The 16,724-nt window shown below is 39.3% G+C and overlaps 1 protein-coding gene and 1 non-coding gene across 21 annotated transcripts in view; one reads left to right on the forward strand and one right to left on the reverse strand.

The window, feature by feature from the left end:
- TMCC1 (transmembrane and coiled-coil domain family 1) overlaps nucleotides 1-16,724 on the forward strand; it is a 151,933-nt gene that overhangs the window by 4,489 nt on the left and 130,720 nt on the right. For 7 of the 20 annotated variants that reach the window (XM_065933915.1, XM_065933913.1, XM_065933923.1 and 4 more), the window contains 2 exons: nucleotides 913-1,037; nucleotides 6,205-6,456. The exons of 3 other annotated variants lie outside the window; for them this stretch is intronic. The gene's annotated coding sequence lies outside the window, so the exon portion shown is untranslated. Of the gene's footprint in view, nucleotides 1-912; nucleotides 1,038-6,204; nucleotides 6,461-16,724 lie in introns of all 20 variants that reach the window. 10 more of the 20 variants (XM_065933920.1, XM_065933922.1, XM_065933926.1 and 7 more) reach the window with 5 other exon arrangements.
- On the reverse strand, nucleotides 3,741-3,847 carry LOC136167960 (U6 spliceosomal RNA). Its single transcript, XR_010663131.1, has one exon. It is a non-coding gene; the product is annotated as a U6 spliceosomal RNA (small nuclear RNA).

The raw sequence follows: 16,724 nt of genomic DNA on the forward strand, positions 1-16,724 counted from the left end.
CTGCTTCCTGTCTTTCCAAACTGGCATTTCCTGTTGTGGCTCTGTAGAGCAGCTGTCACTCCCTGTGTCCTTGAGGGTTGGTCACATTTTCCCAGAGGTCAGCTTGTAAGTTAAATGGGCATATGATGTAACCCTATTAGTTCTGCCACGCGACCTTAGGACTAAATCCTCTCATTTCTTTTTGTTGTTGTTTAGTCGCTAGGTCATGTCTGACTCTGCAACCCCATGGACTGTAGCCTGCCAGGCTCTTCTGTCCATGGGATTTTTCAGGCAAGAGTACTGGAGTGGGTTGTCATTTCCTTCTCCAGGGGATCAAATCTGTGTCTCTTGCATTGGCAGGTGAATTCTCTACCACTGAGCCACTTGGGAAGCCCTTCATTTCTTTTAGTTTTTCCTTATTCACCCTTCTGGTTCTTATAAGTGCCCTGGTCATTGTTCTTTTTTGCTTTGGACCCTGAAGTCTGTTTTAAGGTGCAAACTCAAGTTTTACCTCCTTGATGAAGTCTTCCCTTATAATTCTAGAGCTGCATTCCTAAATATTGATACTTTTATCTGTATTTCTCAATATTTTCTTACTTTTGTATTTTATACATCTTTCATGAGCATATATCTTACCTCACAATGAGACGACAAGCTTCTTGAGAGCCAAGACCATATAAAATGTTTACAACTTCCTAAAAATAAAAACTTTAAAAGTAAATATTTTATTTAGAACAGTGTTAGATTTAGTGAATTATTGGGAAGATAGTAGAGAGTTACTGTCCCACACCCAGTTTCCCCTATTATTAACATATTGCATTAGTGCATCACATTTGCCACAATTAATGAATCAGTATCGGTATGTTATTACTAAGTCTATACTTTATTCGGAGTTCTGCAGCGTTTTCCTTCATGTCCTTTTTTGTTTTCCAGGATCCCAGTCAGGATGGCGCATTACATTCAATAGTCAATGTCTCCTTGGCCCCTCTTGATCGAGGCAATATGTCAGACTGCCCTTGTTTTTAATGGCCTTGGCAATTTTGAAGATAACTGATCAGGTATTTTCGTAGACTGTCCTTCAACCAGACGTTTGTCTGCTGATTTTCTAATAGTAAATTACTGTAATACAATTTTGGAAGGAAGACCACAGAGGTAAAGCACCCTTCTCATCACACATCAACAGTACATACTACTGATATGACTTTATCAGTGATGTTGCTAACCTCGATCACTTAACTGGTACGAGTGTCTGTTTTCTCCACTGTAAAGCTACCCTTTTGTTCCTCTCTTTCTGTACTATGCTCTGGAAGAGATTTACTAGGCGTAGCCCACACTTACTGAGTGATGAGTTATGCTCTACCCCCTTTGAAGTGGAGTATCTATATAAATTTCATTGCTCAAATTGTTCAGCTCTGGCCATTTGTAGCTCTTTCAGTTGACTTCTGTATCCCTTTCCTTTGACATACTCTCTTGGCTATGCATGTGTGTGAATACTTTCTTTCTGGCAATGTAAAATGCTTCAGGTTTGTCTTTTATGTAATGCCTCAGTTGTATGGTCATTCTTCTAAGGCACTGCAGTTCCTTTTGAGGGGAAATGGTATTAGAAACCAAGATCTGAGTGCTGGGTGTGCTGGTTGCTGTCAGGGTGTTGTTGCTTCTCCGCACTCTGAGTGAGAGAGCAAGGAGATAAGTGTATGTATTAAGCTGTGTATATACACATATCTTTAAATATTTCTGTATGTAACTATTTGTCCTTAACCTCAACGTGAATTTACACGACATTAAAGTTCTAGGGCTTTAGGCATCACCAACTCGATGGACATGAGTTTGAGTAAACTCCAGGAGTTGGTGATGGACAGGGAGGCCTGGTGTGTTGCGATTCATGGGGTTGCAAAGAGTCGGACACGACTGAGCGACTGAACTGAACTGAACTGAAGGGGAGGGAGGTGGGAGGGGGGTTCAGGATGGGGGACACATATACACCCATGGTTGATTCATGTCAATGTATGGCAAAAACCACTACAATATTGTAAAGTAATTAGCCTCCGATTAAAATAAATTAATTAGTTAAAAAAAAAGAGACCATGGCAAACCAGGAGGAGAGAGATACACAGAAAGGGTTGATCATGCGGTGCTCTATTGGCCATGGAAAAATATTTGAATTTCACTATAAAAGGAATGGAAAGCCATTAAATGTTTATTTTGTTTTTGTTTTTTTTTAATTCTATGGGTTTTGACAAACGTTTGATATCTTTTATTCACCATTACACTGTCATATAGAGTAGTTTCACTGCTCTAAAAAACTTTAGCCTCACCTAATTTGACTCTCCTCCTCACCAGACCCTGACAATCACTGATCTGTTTACTGTCTCTGTTCTTTTCTAGAATGTTCGGTATATTGAATTTTTAAGAAAGATTTTTATGAACACAGTATTTTGTTAAGTAGTGGGAGCCCAGTTCAGTTTTGTCGCTCAGTCGGGTCCGACTCTTTGCGACCCCATGGACTGCAGCCTGCCAGGCAACCATCTCATCTTCTGTCACCCCTTTTTCCTCCTGCCTTCAGTCTTTCCCACCATCAGGGTCTTTTCCAATGAGTCAGTTGTTCCCATCAGGTTGCCAGAGTATTGGAATTTCAGCTTCAGCATCAGTCCTTCCAATGAATATTCAGGACTAACCTCCTTTAAGATGGACTGGTTGGATCTCCTTGCAGTCCAAGGGACTCTCAAGAGTCTTCTCCAACACCACAGTTCAAAAGCATCAATTCTTCTGTGCTCAGCTTTCTTTATAGTCCAGCTCTCACATCCATACATGACCACTGGAAAAACCATAGCCTTGACTAGACAGACCTTTGTTGGCAAAGTAATGTCTCTGTTTTTTAATATGCTGTCTAGGTTGGTCATAGGTTTTCTTTCAAGGAGCAAGCGTCTTTCAATTTCATGGCTGCAGTCACCATCTGCAGTGATTTTGGAACCCAAGAAAATAAAAGTTTCTCACTGTTTCCGTAGTTTTCCCATCTATTTGCCATGAAGTGATGGGACCAGATGCCATGATCTTTGTTTTCTGAATGTTGAATTTTAAGCCAACTTTTTCACTCTTGTCTTTCACTTTCATCAAGAGGCTCTTTAGTTCTTTTTCACTTTCTGCCATAAGGGTGGTATCATCTATGTATCTGAGGTTATTGATATTTCTCCCGGCAGTCTTGATTCTACCTTGTGCTTCATCCAGCCTGGCATTTCAAATGATGTACTCTGCATATTAGTTAAATAATCAGGGTGACAATACACAGCTTTGATGTACTCATTTCCCAGTTTGGAACCAGTCTGTTGTTCCCTGTCCCTAACTGTTGCTTCTTGACCTGCATACAGATTTCTCAGGAGGCAGGTAAGGTGGTATAGGTACTAAATAACTAACAATTAGAAACATACTTCTTTTTTTCTATTGAGTAAAATTCACATAACATAAAATTCATCATTTTCACCACTTAAAATGTGTGGTTCAGAGACTTTTATTTATTTTATTTATTTTATTATTATTTTTTTTAAATTTTATTTTATTAGTTGGAGGCCAATTACTTCACAGCATTTCAGTGGGTTTTGTCATACATTGACACGAATCAACCATAGAGTTACACGAATTCCCCATCCCGATCCCCCCTCCCACCTCCCTCTCCACCCGACTCCTCTGGGTCCTCCCAGTGCACCAGGCCTGAGCACTCGTCTCATGCATCTCACCTGGGCTAGTGATCTGTTTCACCATAGATAAAAAATATGGAACGCTTCACGAATTTGCGTGTCATCCTTGCGCAGGGGCCATGCTAATCTTCTCTGTATCGTTCCAATTTTAGTATATGTGCTGCCGAAGTGAGCACGGTTCAGAGACTTTTAGTACATTCACAAAGTTGTGCACCCACTGGCACCACTCCTATCTAGTTCCAGAACATTTTCATCACTGCAAAATGAAACCTCGTATCCATTAAACAGTTCATTTCCTCATCCTTTGGCAATCACTAGTCTGATTTATGTCCCTGTGGATTTGCCTGTTCTGTACATTTCATTTAAATGAAATCATATAATATATGGCCTTTTGTTTCTGGCTTCTTTTACTTAATGTTTTTAAGGTTGATCCATGTTGTAGCATGTTTCAGTACTTCATGTATTTCTTGTAGCTGAGTAATAATTCATTGTATGAATATACCACATCTTGTTGAATCATTCATCAGTGATGGACATTTGTGGTTGTTTTCACTTTTTGACTATTATGAATCATGCTGCCATGAACATTCATGTGTAAGTTTTTGTTTGAACATATGTTTTAAAATCTCTTAGGTTTATAACCAGTATATTTCTTTTGATAAACTTTACTTTAATAAGAGGCAGGTTACCTGATGGCTTACTTGTGGTAAAGTGCTAAAAGAATGATACTTTTCTCTTAGCATGATATTCATCATTGAATACTGAAATCACTTAATTTTTCAGTTGTCTTTGCCCAGTAAAGAAAGTTGGTCCTGACAGGGTGACAGTAGTAGCTTTCCCTTCGAATTCTGTTAAGAGGAATTTCCTGAATTATGTTGTATACCATTTAGTCTTTCAGGGAGTGAGATTCACTCACTGTGAAGTTTTATTATAAGATCTGCCTGTGGCCTGAGGAATCTGTGAATGTATGAATTGTGTTTAACATTTTGTGTTTAGAGGGATAGTAGGCAGGATTCCCATTCTGTAATCTATCTGGCATCAGTGATTTTACAGAGGTTTCATTCTTACTAACCACATTCCCTCTGAGGTTTGGACTGTGATAGAGTGACATTAAATATTAGCATTTTCTTTTTCCTATTCCAGCACCCAGCCTTGAAGCTTTGTTTTGCTATTACTGCTTTGACAAATTAATTTTCCTCAAGAAGACTTGGCAAATGTTTTCTTCTTCTAGAAAGTTTGGAGTAACCTGACCAATTTATTTAAAAGCTTATGTTGTTTTTCAGAACTTCTTGAAAGCGAGAAACATTCTTTGCTGTCTTTGTAGCATCTAAGTGACTTTGGGGTTCTCTGGAGATGATGGGAAATAGATAAATTATGTATTAACTGCAATCATAATTTATTCCAGGAAATTCTTTTTAGGCAGGCACTTTAAAAGAGTTTGTGTATAGAACACTGGACTAGAACCAAGAATATTTTAATTTCACATCTGTAAAAGACTCATTACTACTGGACAAATAGCTTGTACCTTGAGAGTTCTTTTTGTAAAAAAGATAATATTGACTCTCTAGTTTACAGGAATGTGTGATGGGAAATGAGTTCTGTTAATCAAGGTTCTTTATTTTGGAAGATATGTGTGTTATATGTATCTTGTTAGTATTTTTTCTTTATTTTAATAAGTGGGTGAATTGGCTATCTGATTGTTATAAAAGCCTTTGTCCAGTACTATGTGTGTTTTCTGTTTACCATTTCCAGTGCTCTTCTTTCTTCTGTGTAGTTCTAGATTTCTACCTGGTACATTTTCCTTCTGTAAGAAGGACTTCTTTTAACATTTCTTGTAGTTCAGATTTGCTGGTAATGGATCCTTTCATGAATTTTTGTCTGTTTGAAGAAATCTTTAATGTGCCTTGATTTATCGAGGCTGTTTTCTCTGGGTATAGAATTCCGGGTTGGCAGTCTTTTTTTTTTTTTTTTTTTAAACACTTTAGAAATATTGCTTCACTTCCACATCAACTTTGCTTTCCTGCCAGACCTAAATATGTATTTTTTGCATGATTATTCTATATTTCTTGCTGACATAGACATCTGCATTGGTAGTTCTACAGTATTTATAAAGTACTAGAGTGTTTTGGTGTCTTTGGCAGACTAATATTATTTGCCTGTGTTTGGTTGTATGGTATGACCATCATCTTGAATAGAAAACATGAAACAGATTTTTATGTTGTCTTTACTGCTTATTTGTTATTGATCAGAGAGCTGGATTGTTGCTGTTATTGATAACGCCAGATAGAAAGCATGAAATAAATTTTTATATTTTCTTTATTGCTTATTTATTATTGACCAGAGAGCTGGATTGCTGCTGTTATTGATAACCCCAGCCTGGATGGGCTAGGTCACTTGTATTTACTTCCATGTGATCTTCTGATATACATTTTATCAACTTGAAAAGTTTTGCAGACTAACAACTGGTAATTGTTTGCTAGCCAGACACTTGCATTCAGTAGTATTTCTTTCTCTTCTTGCTCTTCTGTTCCAGCAGGTATTACTCTCTTGAGAAGACACACCGACAGTTAGCACTTTCTTCAGATTCTGACAGTTGGTGAACAGCTGCTCTTGATCATAAGACTTAGAAGACAGTCTCCATCTTCCCAGATTGGATGTCTTTTCACATGGATTTTCTATTTCTCTGTCTTTTAAAAAAATAAATACTTGGGAACATTCTGGATTACAACTGTTCATCCTCATCTATGCAAAGGAAGGAAAGCTGTTGTGCTTGGATTTTGAGGAGGTATGTCTTTTTTTCTTCTATTGCAAAATTGCATCACTTAGAGCAGTATGACGTCATAACACTGCCTCTTTGCTCAGTGGAATTCAGTTCTCCTTCATTTATTTGCTCCATCTTCCTCACTCCTGTTCTTCCTTTATCTGTAGCAGTCATCATAGCTCAGTAAGTTTCTCTCCTTTATTTTCTGGGCCACACCACACGGTATGTGGCATCTTCGCTCCCCAACCAGGGATCGAGCCCATCCTCCAGCATTGGAAGTGCGGAGTCTCAATCACTGGACCACCAGGGAAGTCCTAGTAGTAACTTTCTTGATGTGTAATACAACAAGCTCATTTCTTACATCTTGGTGAATGTCACTGGGCTCTGGGTTAGTCTTATAAGTAACAGGAAGAAGCAGTTTGAATTCTTATACCTCAAGTTGAGATCATGACTTTGATGAATTGAGTATTTTGGTTTGCCCCCATTTTGCAGAGGCACTGGGTGGTTTGGGAAAGCTTACTGTCTCCAACATAATATATGGCTATGTGATTTTATAGTCTGGTTCAGTATCATTTGCAAGAAGAAATGTGATATTGTAAAGTTTTGAACTAAAAATTGAGAGACTTCAGTCCTAGTTTTGACGTTATTATGGCCATACTTTGAGAGTTAAAGCATGTTCATTTTCTTATCTTTATTATTATTATTTTTTTCATTTTCTTATCTTTAAAATGTGTTTTTATTATTTGTTTTACACAAAACTTATGGGATTGTTGAGGATCAAGTGAAAAAATTTGTGTGGAAGACTGTTTTTGTCAATATAAAGGATTGTTACTGTATTGTGGAAAGCTGTAGGCATCTGTTTTATTTTCACTCAGAGACTCAGTTTTTATTTCTACAAACTTTTTGATGGTACAGCCCAGTCATGAATCAGCTTTTAAATCCCCATGCTTAGTTATGGTTGAACATTAGTGTTTATAGTGCCTAATTACCTAGTAGGTTCTCATTATATTTTAAAAAGGAGATCTGTGTAATGTAATGCTGAGAAAACTTCAATTTGTGTGATAAGGAAGCATTTTACAAGATCTTTTGGTAGTTTTGAAGAGAGACCTCATTTGTTTATTTCATGTATTTAAAATATTTTTTGAGTGCTTACTGTATCCTAGGCACTGGGGAAGAAAACTAACAAAAATCTCTGCTTTTATAGAGCTTATGTTGTATAATATATGGGGAAATAGAAAAAACAAAATAAGTAAAGATGCAGTTTTTAACCTATGGTGACCAGTTCTGATGAGAAAAGCAAAAGCGGGAAAGGGGAATAAGGCTCCCTGAGGGGAGGAATATATTTAGCGATCACAGACAGCCTTACAGAGAAGGTGACGTTTGAGTAAAGTCTTGAAAGAGATGATGGAGAAATGCAGAAATAGAAGAGCATGCCAGGCATAGCAAATGGCAAGTGCAAAGGCCCTGAGACGCACACTTGTATGAGGAATGGCAAGGGTTGGGAAGCGTGGGCTTTTATGGTGCCTCGTGGAAGTGCTTAGCAGCTGAACACAAATGGAAGTACTTTCCAAACCTTGATGTGCACATGAATTACTTCGGGTGTTCTTGTTAAATGATCTGGCCCCAAATAGTTTGTTTTTCATTTGACAGCCACCATAATCTGAAGTAGTTGTGTGAAATGGCTGTGAAAAGCGGCTAACATTGATGAACGTTTATAGATGTACAGTGTTAGATTAAAAGAAGCAGTAGTCCCTTTGTTCTTGTACTGTCAGATTATGTCTTAGATATTGTGTCCACTTAGGGATTTTACACTTGGGTGGGACAGTGTTAGTCTAAATTGTCCAGGTTAAAGTGACCAGAATACTGAGAGCTCTAGCCATCTTTATCTAGTGAAGAAGAGTAGCAGAATCAGGTGCTATTTTGCTATCCATATTTTGAAGAGCTTTAAGCAAGAGGAGCAGGCTATTCATCTGTAATACAGCAGAGGACGACAGCAGGTGGAAACTACATCAGTGGAGGTGAATTTCATCCCACCCTGGGGAAGACCTTTCACACATAGGATCTGTCCAACAGTGGAATAGCCAAATTGTGAATAGCCAAATCTATCTGTCATTAGAGATACTCAGATACAGGCTGGATGCTTGTCTTCTGGAGACAGTGAGAGGAACCACTGCTAGAGTCTGGGCTGTGTGAGTTTTCTCACCCACCCCTCACAGCTCCTACAGTTTCTTCAGTGTTCTCTATCCTTAGTGCTAGTGTTAGTAATGATGAGAAAGGAATGAAAGTCTTGTTGACTTAGTTCCTTAATAATTGGGAAAGAAATGAAATGTCCACCAACCAGCCAGAGAGTACAAATTAAAATGGCAGTTTCCTTAAGTGTGTAAAGTACAGAAGTAGAATACTAGATCTGTACATGCAGTTTCATTTTTACTTTATAATTATTTTTTCCACAGAGCTTCTCTTAAGATCAGCCTTTCATGGGCATAATTTGAGACTTGTTATCCTCAAGGATTGTTAGAGAGTTTATAGTGTTACACTCCATGTAAAAAGTAAAGGCTGCTATAGTGTAGAAGAAGGCAGGGATTTGTGTATTAAAAAGCCTGGTGCAAAGCACATAGATGGCATAAAATTAATGCTAATTATTATTAGTAGCAACTATTCTGACAACATTGCTTAAATTGGAGGGTTTATTATTTATACATGTGCAGCAAGGTAAGATGGGAGTTTATATCAACAAACCCATTTGTATCTTCAAACTTTACAAATGCAGACCAGGAATTAACTACTTTTGTGTGGGTTTTTCCACACCACAGTTGTCTATTTCCATACCAACTGAATGTCCAACAATTCAATTCAATTCTTATACTATCTCCCTGGAGTTAGTGTCAGATCTATAAGTTAAGAAGCTCAGTTTCATAAGACCCCCAAAGTAGACATCAGTTATTAAGTCCTGGGTCACCTGTTACCCTCTCTGCTGCTGCTAAGTCGCTTCAGTCGTGTCCGACTCTGTGCAACCCCATAGACAGCAGCCTACCAGGCTGCTCCGTCCCTGGGATTCTCTAGGCAAGAACACTGGAGTGGGTTGCCATTTCCTTCTCCAATGCATGAAAGTGAAAAGTGAAAGTGAAGTCGCTCAGTGGTGTCCGACTCCCAGCGACCCCATGGACCGCAGCCTACCAGGCTTCTCTGTCCATGGGATTTTCCAGGCAAGAGTACTGGAGTGGGGTGCTGACTTTGCTACAAATTCTGTGATTCCCATGACCCCCTTCTCAGGTTCAGTAATTCACTGGGTTGACTCACAAAACTCAGAAAAAAACATTGCTTACATTTACAGATTTGTCAAAAAGGATGCAACTCAGAAAGAGCTAAATGGAAGAGACGTATGGGCGGGTGTGGGGAGCTTCCATGCCCTCTGCAGGTGCACCTCCCTCCTGGCTCCTTGTGTTCACCCATCCGGAAGCTCACTGAACCCCTTTGTTTAGGGAGTTTGTGGAGTTTCCATCACCTGGGGATGTTTGGTTGAATCACTGACATGGGTGGCTAACTGTCCAGTCTGTCCCTCTTCCCCAGGCTGGGGGCAGAACCTGAAAGTTGCAAACCTGTAATCACAGGGGTAGTTCCTCTTGCAACCACCCGCCATCCGGATGCTACTAGGCGCCCCCACCCCCAAGGGTCATCTTGTTAGCATCCACTTTGGTATGGGTGAAAGGGACTTGTTCTGAATAACAAAAGACACTGCTCTAACTCAGGAAATTCAAAGGGTTTTAGGAGCTGTGTGTCAGGAACTGGAGATAAAGACCAAATATATATTTCTTACACTGTCATAGTTATTGTTGTTGATGTTCATTCGGTAAGTCGTGTCCGACTCTTTGCGATCCCATGGACTGCAGCACACCAGGCTTCATGTCCTTCACTATCTTCCTGAGTTTGCTCAAACTCATGTCCATTGAGTCAGTAATGCCATCCAACCATCTCATCCATAGCACTATTACATAAAACTAGATTGTATTTTTAAAATAGAGGGCTGAGTTTCAGAACATCAGTAGTGAATTCCCTCTAGGTCACTGGTTTGTTTCTTTATTGGGCTGTGATGCCACCATTTTGATTCTTGATAATGTAAATAGCATTTGTTTTGAGATTCTTAGATGAAAGGTGCCATTAAAAACAGCTAGATGTCATTTTCCTCAGGGATCTTTATCAGATTCCAGTATCAGTTCTTTTTCTGCCTAGACTTTTGTCCTCAGATGACTGTACTCTAATCCCGTGACAGAGCTCATTCTTAGTGAAATGTAACAAAAAGAGATCATTTTTCTAACAGTAATAAGACTTGTTTTTCTTAGACCTATTGGGTCATGAAATTTGGGTAGAGATGTCTTTTGGTAGTTTTACTTTTTTTAACGGTAAACCACATGTGAATTTTCATAGGAAGAAAGGGGAAATTGTTTGAAATTCCAAATTCATTCCTACTTAAAAAACTTTTTCTGCACCTCTGTCTGCTTATTTTAATATGCTTGTTAGAGATGAGGTCACTGCCTTGTCCTGATACAAAAATTCCTTTACAGAGAATGTAAGCCTTAAATAGGGCTTCTTTGGTGGCAGAGATGGTAAAGAATCCGTATGCAATGCAGGAGACCCAGGTTCAATCCCTGGTCAGGAAGATCCCCTGGAGACAAGAATGGCTACCACTCCAGTATTCTTGCCTGGGAATTCCATGGACAGAGGAGCCTGGCGGCCTACAGTCCATGGCTGCAGAGTTGGACTAGACTGGGCGACTAAGCACGCAGGCCTCACGTGTTTGAACCTCTGTAGGAGTATCTTGGTATACAGTAGTGATCACTGGTCTCAGAGTGGCTAGCTGAGTTCTCAGCACATATTCGGCACTCAGTAAACATCTGTTCTCTTCTAGGAGTTAGAAAGTCGGTTCTAGCCTTTGCTGCCAGCTACCTATGTAAACCAACTAAAATCTCTGTGTGTGCTAAGTCTCAGTCCTGTCTGACTCTTTGCGACTCTGTGGACTGTAGTGCACCGGGCTCCTCTGTCCTGTGGGCTAATAAAGGTTTACTAATGAAAACCATGCAGCCATGAAATTAAAAGACGCTTACTCCTTGGAATAAAAGTTATGACCAACCTAGACAGCATATTAAAAAGCAGAGATGTTACTTTGCCAACAAAGGTCCGTCTGGTCAAAGCTATGGTTTTTCTAGAAGTCATGTATATGAGAGTTGGACCATAAAAAAAGCTGAGTGCCAAAGAATTGATGCTTTTGAACTGTGGTGTTGGAGAAGACTCTTGAGAGTCCCTTGGACAGCAAGGAGTTCCAACCAGTCTATCCTAAAGGAAATCAGTCCTGAATATTCATTGGAAGGACTGATGCTGAAGCTGAAACTCCAATACTTTGGCCACCTGATGGGAAGAACTGACTCATTGGAAAAGACCCTGATGCTGGGAAAGATTGAAGGCGGGAGGGGAAAGGGATGACAGAGGATGAGATTGTTGGATGGCATCACTGACAGGATGGACATGAGTTTGAGCAAGCTCCGGGAGTTGGTGATGGACAGGGAAGCCTTGTGTGCTGCAGTCCATGGGGTTGCAAAGAGTTGGACATGACTGAGCGACTGAACTGAACTGAATAAATGAATCAGATGTACTTTCTTAAGATCAGAGGATTTCCCAACTACTCACCCAAATGTTGAAAGTGTTAGTTGCTCAGTAGTGTCCGAGCCTTTGCAACCCCAGGGACTATAGCCTGCCAGGCTCCTCTGTCCATGGGATTTCCCAGGTGAGAACATTGGAATGGGTAACCTTTCCCTCCTCCAGGGGATCTTCCCAACCCAGGGAGCAAACCCAGGTCTCCAGTATTGCAGGCAGATTCTTTACGGTCTAAGCCACCAGGGAAGCCCAATCTCATGTCTTATCTTTTAAAATCCTGGCCCTAATCCTGCAACTCAGTTTATCCTTAGCCTTATTTTTAAACATTTAGTTTCAGTTGGCCTTCAAGTCAGTTTCTTGAAAGCAAGCTCAGAATCCCCAGATAGACTGAATCGGAAAGTGCCATGAAATAACCCATTCTCTGTGGCTTCAGCTGTTTCCTTGGCCACATGTTCTGCCTTCAGTTGAGTTTCCTTAGATCTTCTCCTCATTTTTAGTTGGGACTGGCTGTTCATTAACAAGAAGATTTCTTAGCACCAATCCAAACAGGATAGAATGGGGACATCATAAAATGACTGATCATTTTTCTAGTCATGTAGGTCCCTAAATGGTGCCATCTGCAGTATAGTTTGGGTTCCTGGGAATGCTATTTAAGCTTTTGTTGTTATTGTTGTTCTCTTAAGATAGGTTTAGAAGAATTTGGCCAGTTGACCAAACTTTTAAAAAAATGTCATATGTTTTTCCCTTGTTTACATATATCATATTTCAGACAATGAATGTAAATGCATTATGATTGTCAGTTTCTAATCTGATTTTATTTAGAGTTTGCTTAATTTCTTTTTGTACCTGGAGAATTTGCATTACTCTTTCAAGTATTCTGAAATAAGAATTGCCTTTTTCTCTTCTAGTTTGCAGAAATAACTTTTTTTTACTGTGTTTTAGTAATTAAACTTTTCTTTTTTGTGGTCCTAAAATGAGATGACAGACTTGGCCATTTAAAAAGTAAACTAGAGAGGAGAGGGAAGAAAGGAATAGTTGAGGGAGATGAAGAGGCCCAGACTTCCAGCTGCAAAACAAAATGTATCATGGGTGTGGAATGTAAAATTGGGGGAGTATAGTTAATAACTTTGTAATATCACTTATGGTGATGTATTATAACTAGATTTATTATGGTGATCAGTTTGAAATGTACTATGAAAATACTGAATCACTGTGTTGTATAACAGGAAATAACATAGTATCATAGGTTATACTTCAAAAACATAAACTTAGCAAAGATTAGGTTTGTTACTAGAGGTGAGGGGGATGGGTGGAGGTGAGGGGGCAGTTGAATAAAAGCAGTCATAAGGTATTAGCTTCCAGTTATAGATAAATACTAGGGATGTAATGTACAACATGATAAATATAATTAACACTGCTTTATGTTATATATGAAAGTTGTTGAGGCGGTAAATCCTAAGAGTTTTCATCCCAAGAAAAAAATGTTTTTCTCCTAGTGTTTTAATTTTGTTACCTATATGAGATGATGGATTTTTATTAAACTTACTATGATAATTTCATGATGTATATAAATCAAATTATGATGTATATTGTGCATTCTTCAAATCCATGAACATGGTATATCTTCCCATCTCTTTGTGTTGTCTTCAATTTCTTTTGTCAGTGTCTTACAGTTTTCTGAGTTTTTTAGGACTTCCTATGTATAGTATCATGTTGTCTGCAAACAGTGACAGTTTTTCTTCTTCCTTTCCAGTTCAGATTAGTCTGAAATTCCATCCCACATGGATGATTACCATTAAAATTTTGTAAACATTCTTCTGTACTTGTCTCTTTACAAGTATATACACATATAGATGTGTATATATGAAGTAATTTTACATAAATAGGATAATATTATAATGCTGTTCTTCTTTTGCCTCAGGCATAGGTTTTGGAGATTTTTGTGTCAGTAAGAGACCAGTGTTAAAGATGGTATATTTCTTTCTGGACTGTGTTGCGTGGCTTATCTTATCTCTGAGTATTCACTTACTAAGTAATATTTTGATATTTATTCTGTTTACCAAGGAGATTTTTACTGCTGAGTAAAGAAGGTACTGACTGACTGATAGTTACAATTCTGATTATAAATTAAAATATTAGTGCTATGGGACAGATAAGTATGAGGCTTTGCATAATATGAACAACTTTTTTCCAGAGTATAATTATCACTTTAGATAAGGTGGTATCCAGCTTTTGTGTGGACAGAGATAGTAGGTGTGGTGTGATGAATAGAAGGCTGGATTCAACTTTGACTGTTCCATCTGTTAGTTCTGAGATATTAGGCAAGTCTCTTAACCCTTTTTGAACTTTGGTGATGCAGACGGTAAAGAATCTGCCTGCAGTGCAGGAGACCTGGGTTTGATCCCTAGGTCAGGAAGATCCCCTGGGGAAGGGAATGGCTACCCACTTCAGTATGCTTGCCTGGAGAATTCCGTGGACAGGGGAGCCTGGTGAACTGGTCCCAAAGAGTCAGACATGATTTAGCGACTAGCACTTAACCATTTTAGGATTTAGTTTCTTTGTTCATTAACTGAATAATTGACTTCTCAGATCTAGTCCAACTCTAAAACTTTTATGACCATAAAATAAGAGCCATCTTTTACCTTGGTTCATTGAGATGTAACCTCTGCACTTCTACCTATCTTACTCAAGACGCGTGCCTAAGTCGCTTCAGTCGTGTCCGACTCTGTGCGACCCCATAGACGGCAGCCCACCAGGCTCCCCCGTCTCTGGGATTCTCCAGGCAAGAACACTGCAGTGGGTTGCCATTTCCTTCTCCAACGCATGAAAGTAAAAAATGAAAGTGAAGTCGCTCAGTCATGTCCAACTCTTAGTGACCCTATGGACTGCAGCTTACCAGGCTCCTCTGTCCACGGGATTTTCCAGGCAAGAGTACTGGAGTGGGGTGCCATTGCCTTCTCCAGCTCAAGACGTGTAAATGGCCCAAAATGAAGGTCGGGGAGTATAGTCCTGAGACCCTTAGAAAAACCACAGAATGAAGCAATAGGTAGCACTGTGTTAGTTTTTAGAGGAAGTGTGAACCTGTGAACTTCTTTTGCATGCTTTGCAACTATTTCACAACCAGTTCTAGACAGAAGTATTTTTCTTATTTGTGAATAAGAATATGGTATTGAGGATGAAGAGGCTATTGATTTGGTTGCTCAGTTTTCTAGCCATATTCCAGGTGACTTGCTTGGATTGGTTATGTCCTCTTGGTGACTTGCTTGGAACTAGGATTGGTTATGTCCTCTTTGTTTTCCTGACTTTTTTTTTATTCTCAGTAGAAAGATCTTGAGATTCAAACTCAATTGTCTGTGACACACATTGGTCAGATCAGTGATAGAAGAGAGTTGGAAGACCTGTTTTTCTTCTTCCTTTTGACAGAAGAAAATAAAGTGAATTACTTTACTTCTCCATGCTTGACTCTTTTTACTGAAAGAAAACAAAATCTGACTCTTCTTACCTCACATACCTTGGAATAATGAGGTCATTCTTCGGAATCTTTTTAAAAACGTCATGTAAAAAATTTGAGGTATAATTTCTAGTAAATGTACAAATCTAAGATGTATGTATAACTTACTGAGTTTTTACATGTGTATGCTGCTGTGTGTGTAATCGTCAGTTAGTTCAGTCGCTCAGTCGTGTCTGAGTCTTTGCAACCCCATGGACTGCAGCACTCTAGGCTTCTCTGTCCATCACCAGTCAGATCAAGACTTAGAACACTTTCCTCCCCGTAGGATTCCTTCATGCCCCTTTCCAGTCACCCTGTACCCTGTTCAGAGCACATTTTGTGTAGAGCACACTTTGAGTGCTCTGTTATTCATCTTAAGAAGCCACTGAAAACAGATCTTGACATCGTTTATGTTTCATCAGTAATCTGAATCTTGAACCCTATAATAAAGTGTGATCTGTAGATAGTAAGGTCTTTAGCCTTTTAGATAAGACAGAATTGTGTTAAATGCTTTTCTGTGTGTGCGCTTAGTCACTCAGTTGTGTCCAACTTTGCAGCCCCATGGACTGTAGCCTGCCAGGCTCCTCTGTCCATGGATTCTCTAGGCAAGAATACTGGAGTGGGCTGCCATTCCCTTCCCCAGGGGATTTTCCCAACCCAGGGATCAAACCCGGGTCTCCCGAGTTGCAGGCAAATTCTTTACCACCCAAGCCACCAGGGAAGCCCACAGAGGGAGTAGTTTTACATTGATAAAGAGGCAGTGTTGTGCGTTTTCTTCTCTGTGTAGACTTTTTCCTGAAAATTTTTGGGTGGTCTGAAAGTAAATTTATTTGGAACGTTGTAGGTAAGTGGGAGAAGGAAAGTTGGGTTTGGCTAAGTGAATGATGAAGTTGTTCCAGTTCTGTGAGTTCTGTTCTTCCTTCTAGCTGTTTCATCTTGTCACCCTGTGAATAAGGCCTAACCTCATTTTTTACATCTAATATTTATTCGGTGTGGTTTTGTCTGAGGCACTGTGTGTGTGTCTTTCTAAGCTGTTGTGGTGCAGTTTAGCTTTAGCTTACCTCATACTTCCACTATATGTATTACGTGATTTTGTCTACTAATTTGCATATTTGTATCTTTCATTTTAGAAGTTGTAGATTTATGGAAAAGT

Source organism: Muntiacus reevesi, chromosome 4 (genome assembly GCF_963930625.1).
Source record: "Muntiacus reevesi chromosome 4, mMunRee1.1, whole genome shotgun sequence".
Classification (NCBI taxonomy): Eukaryota; Metazoa; Chordata; class Mammalia; order Artiodactyla; family Cervidae; genus Muntiacus; species Muntiacus reevesi.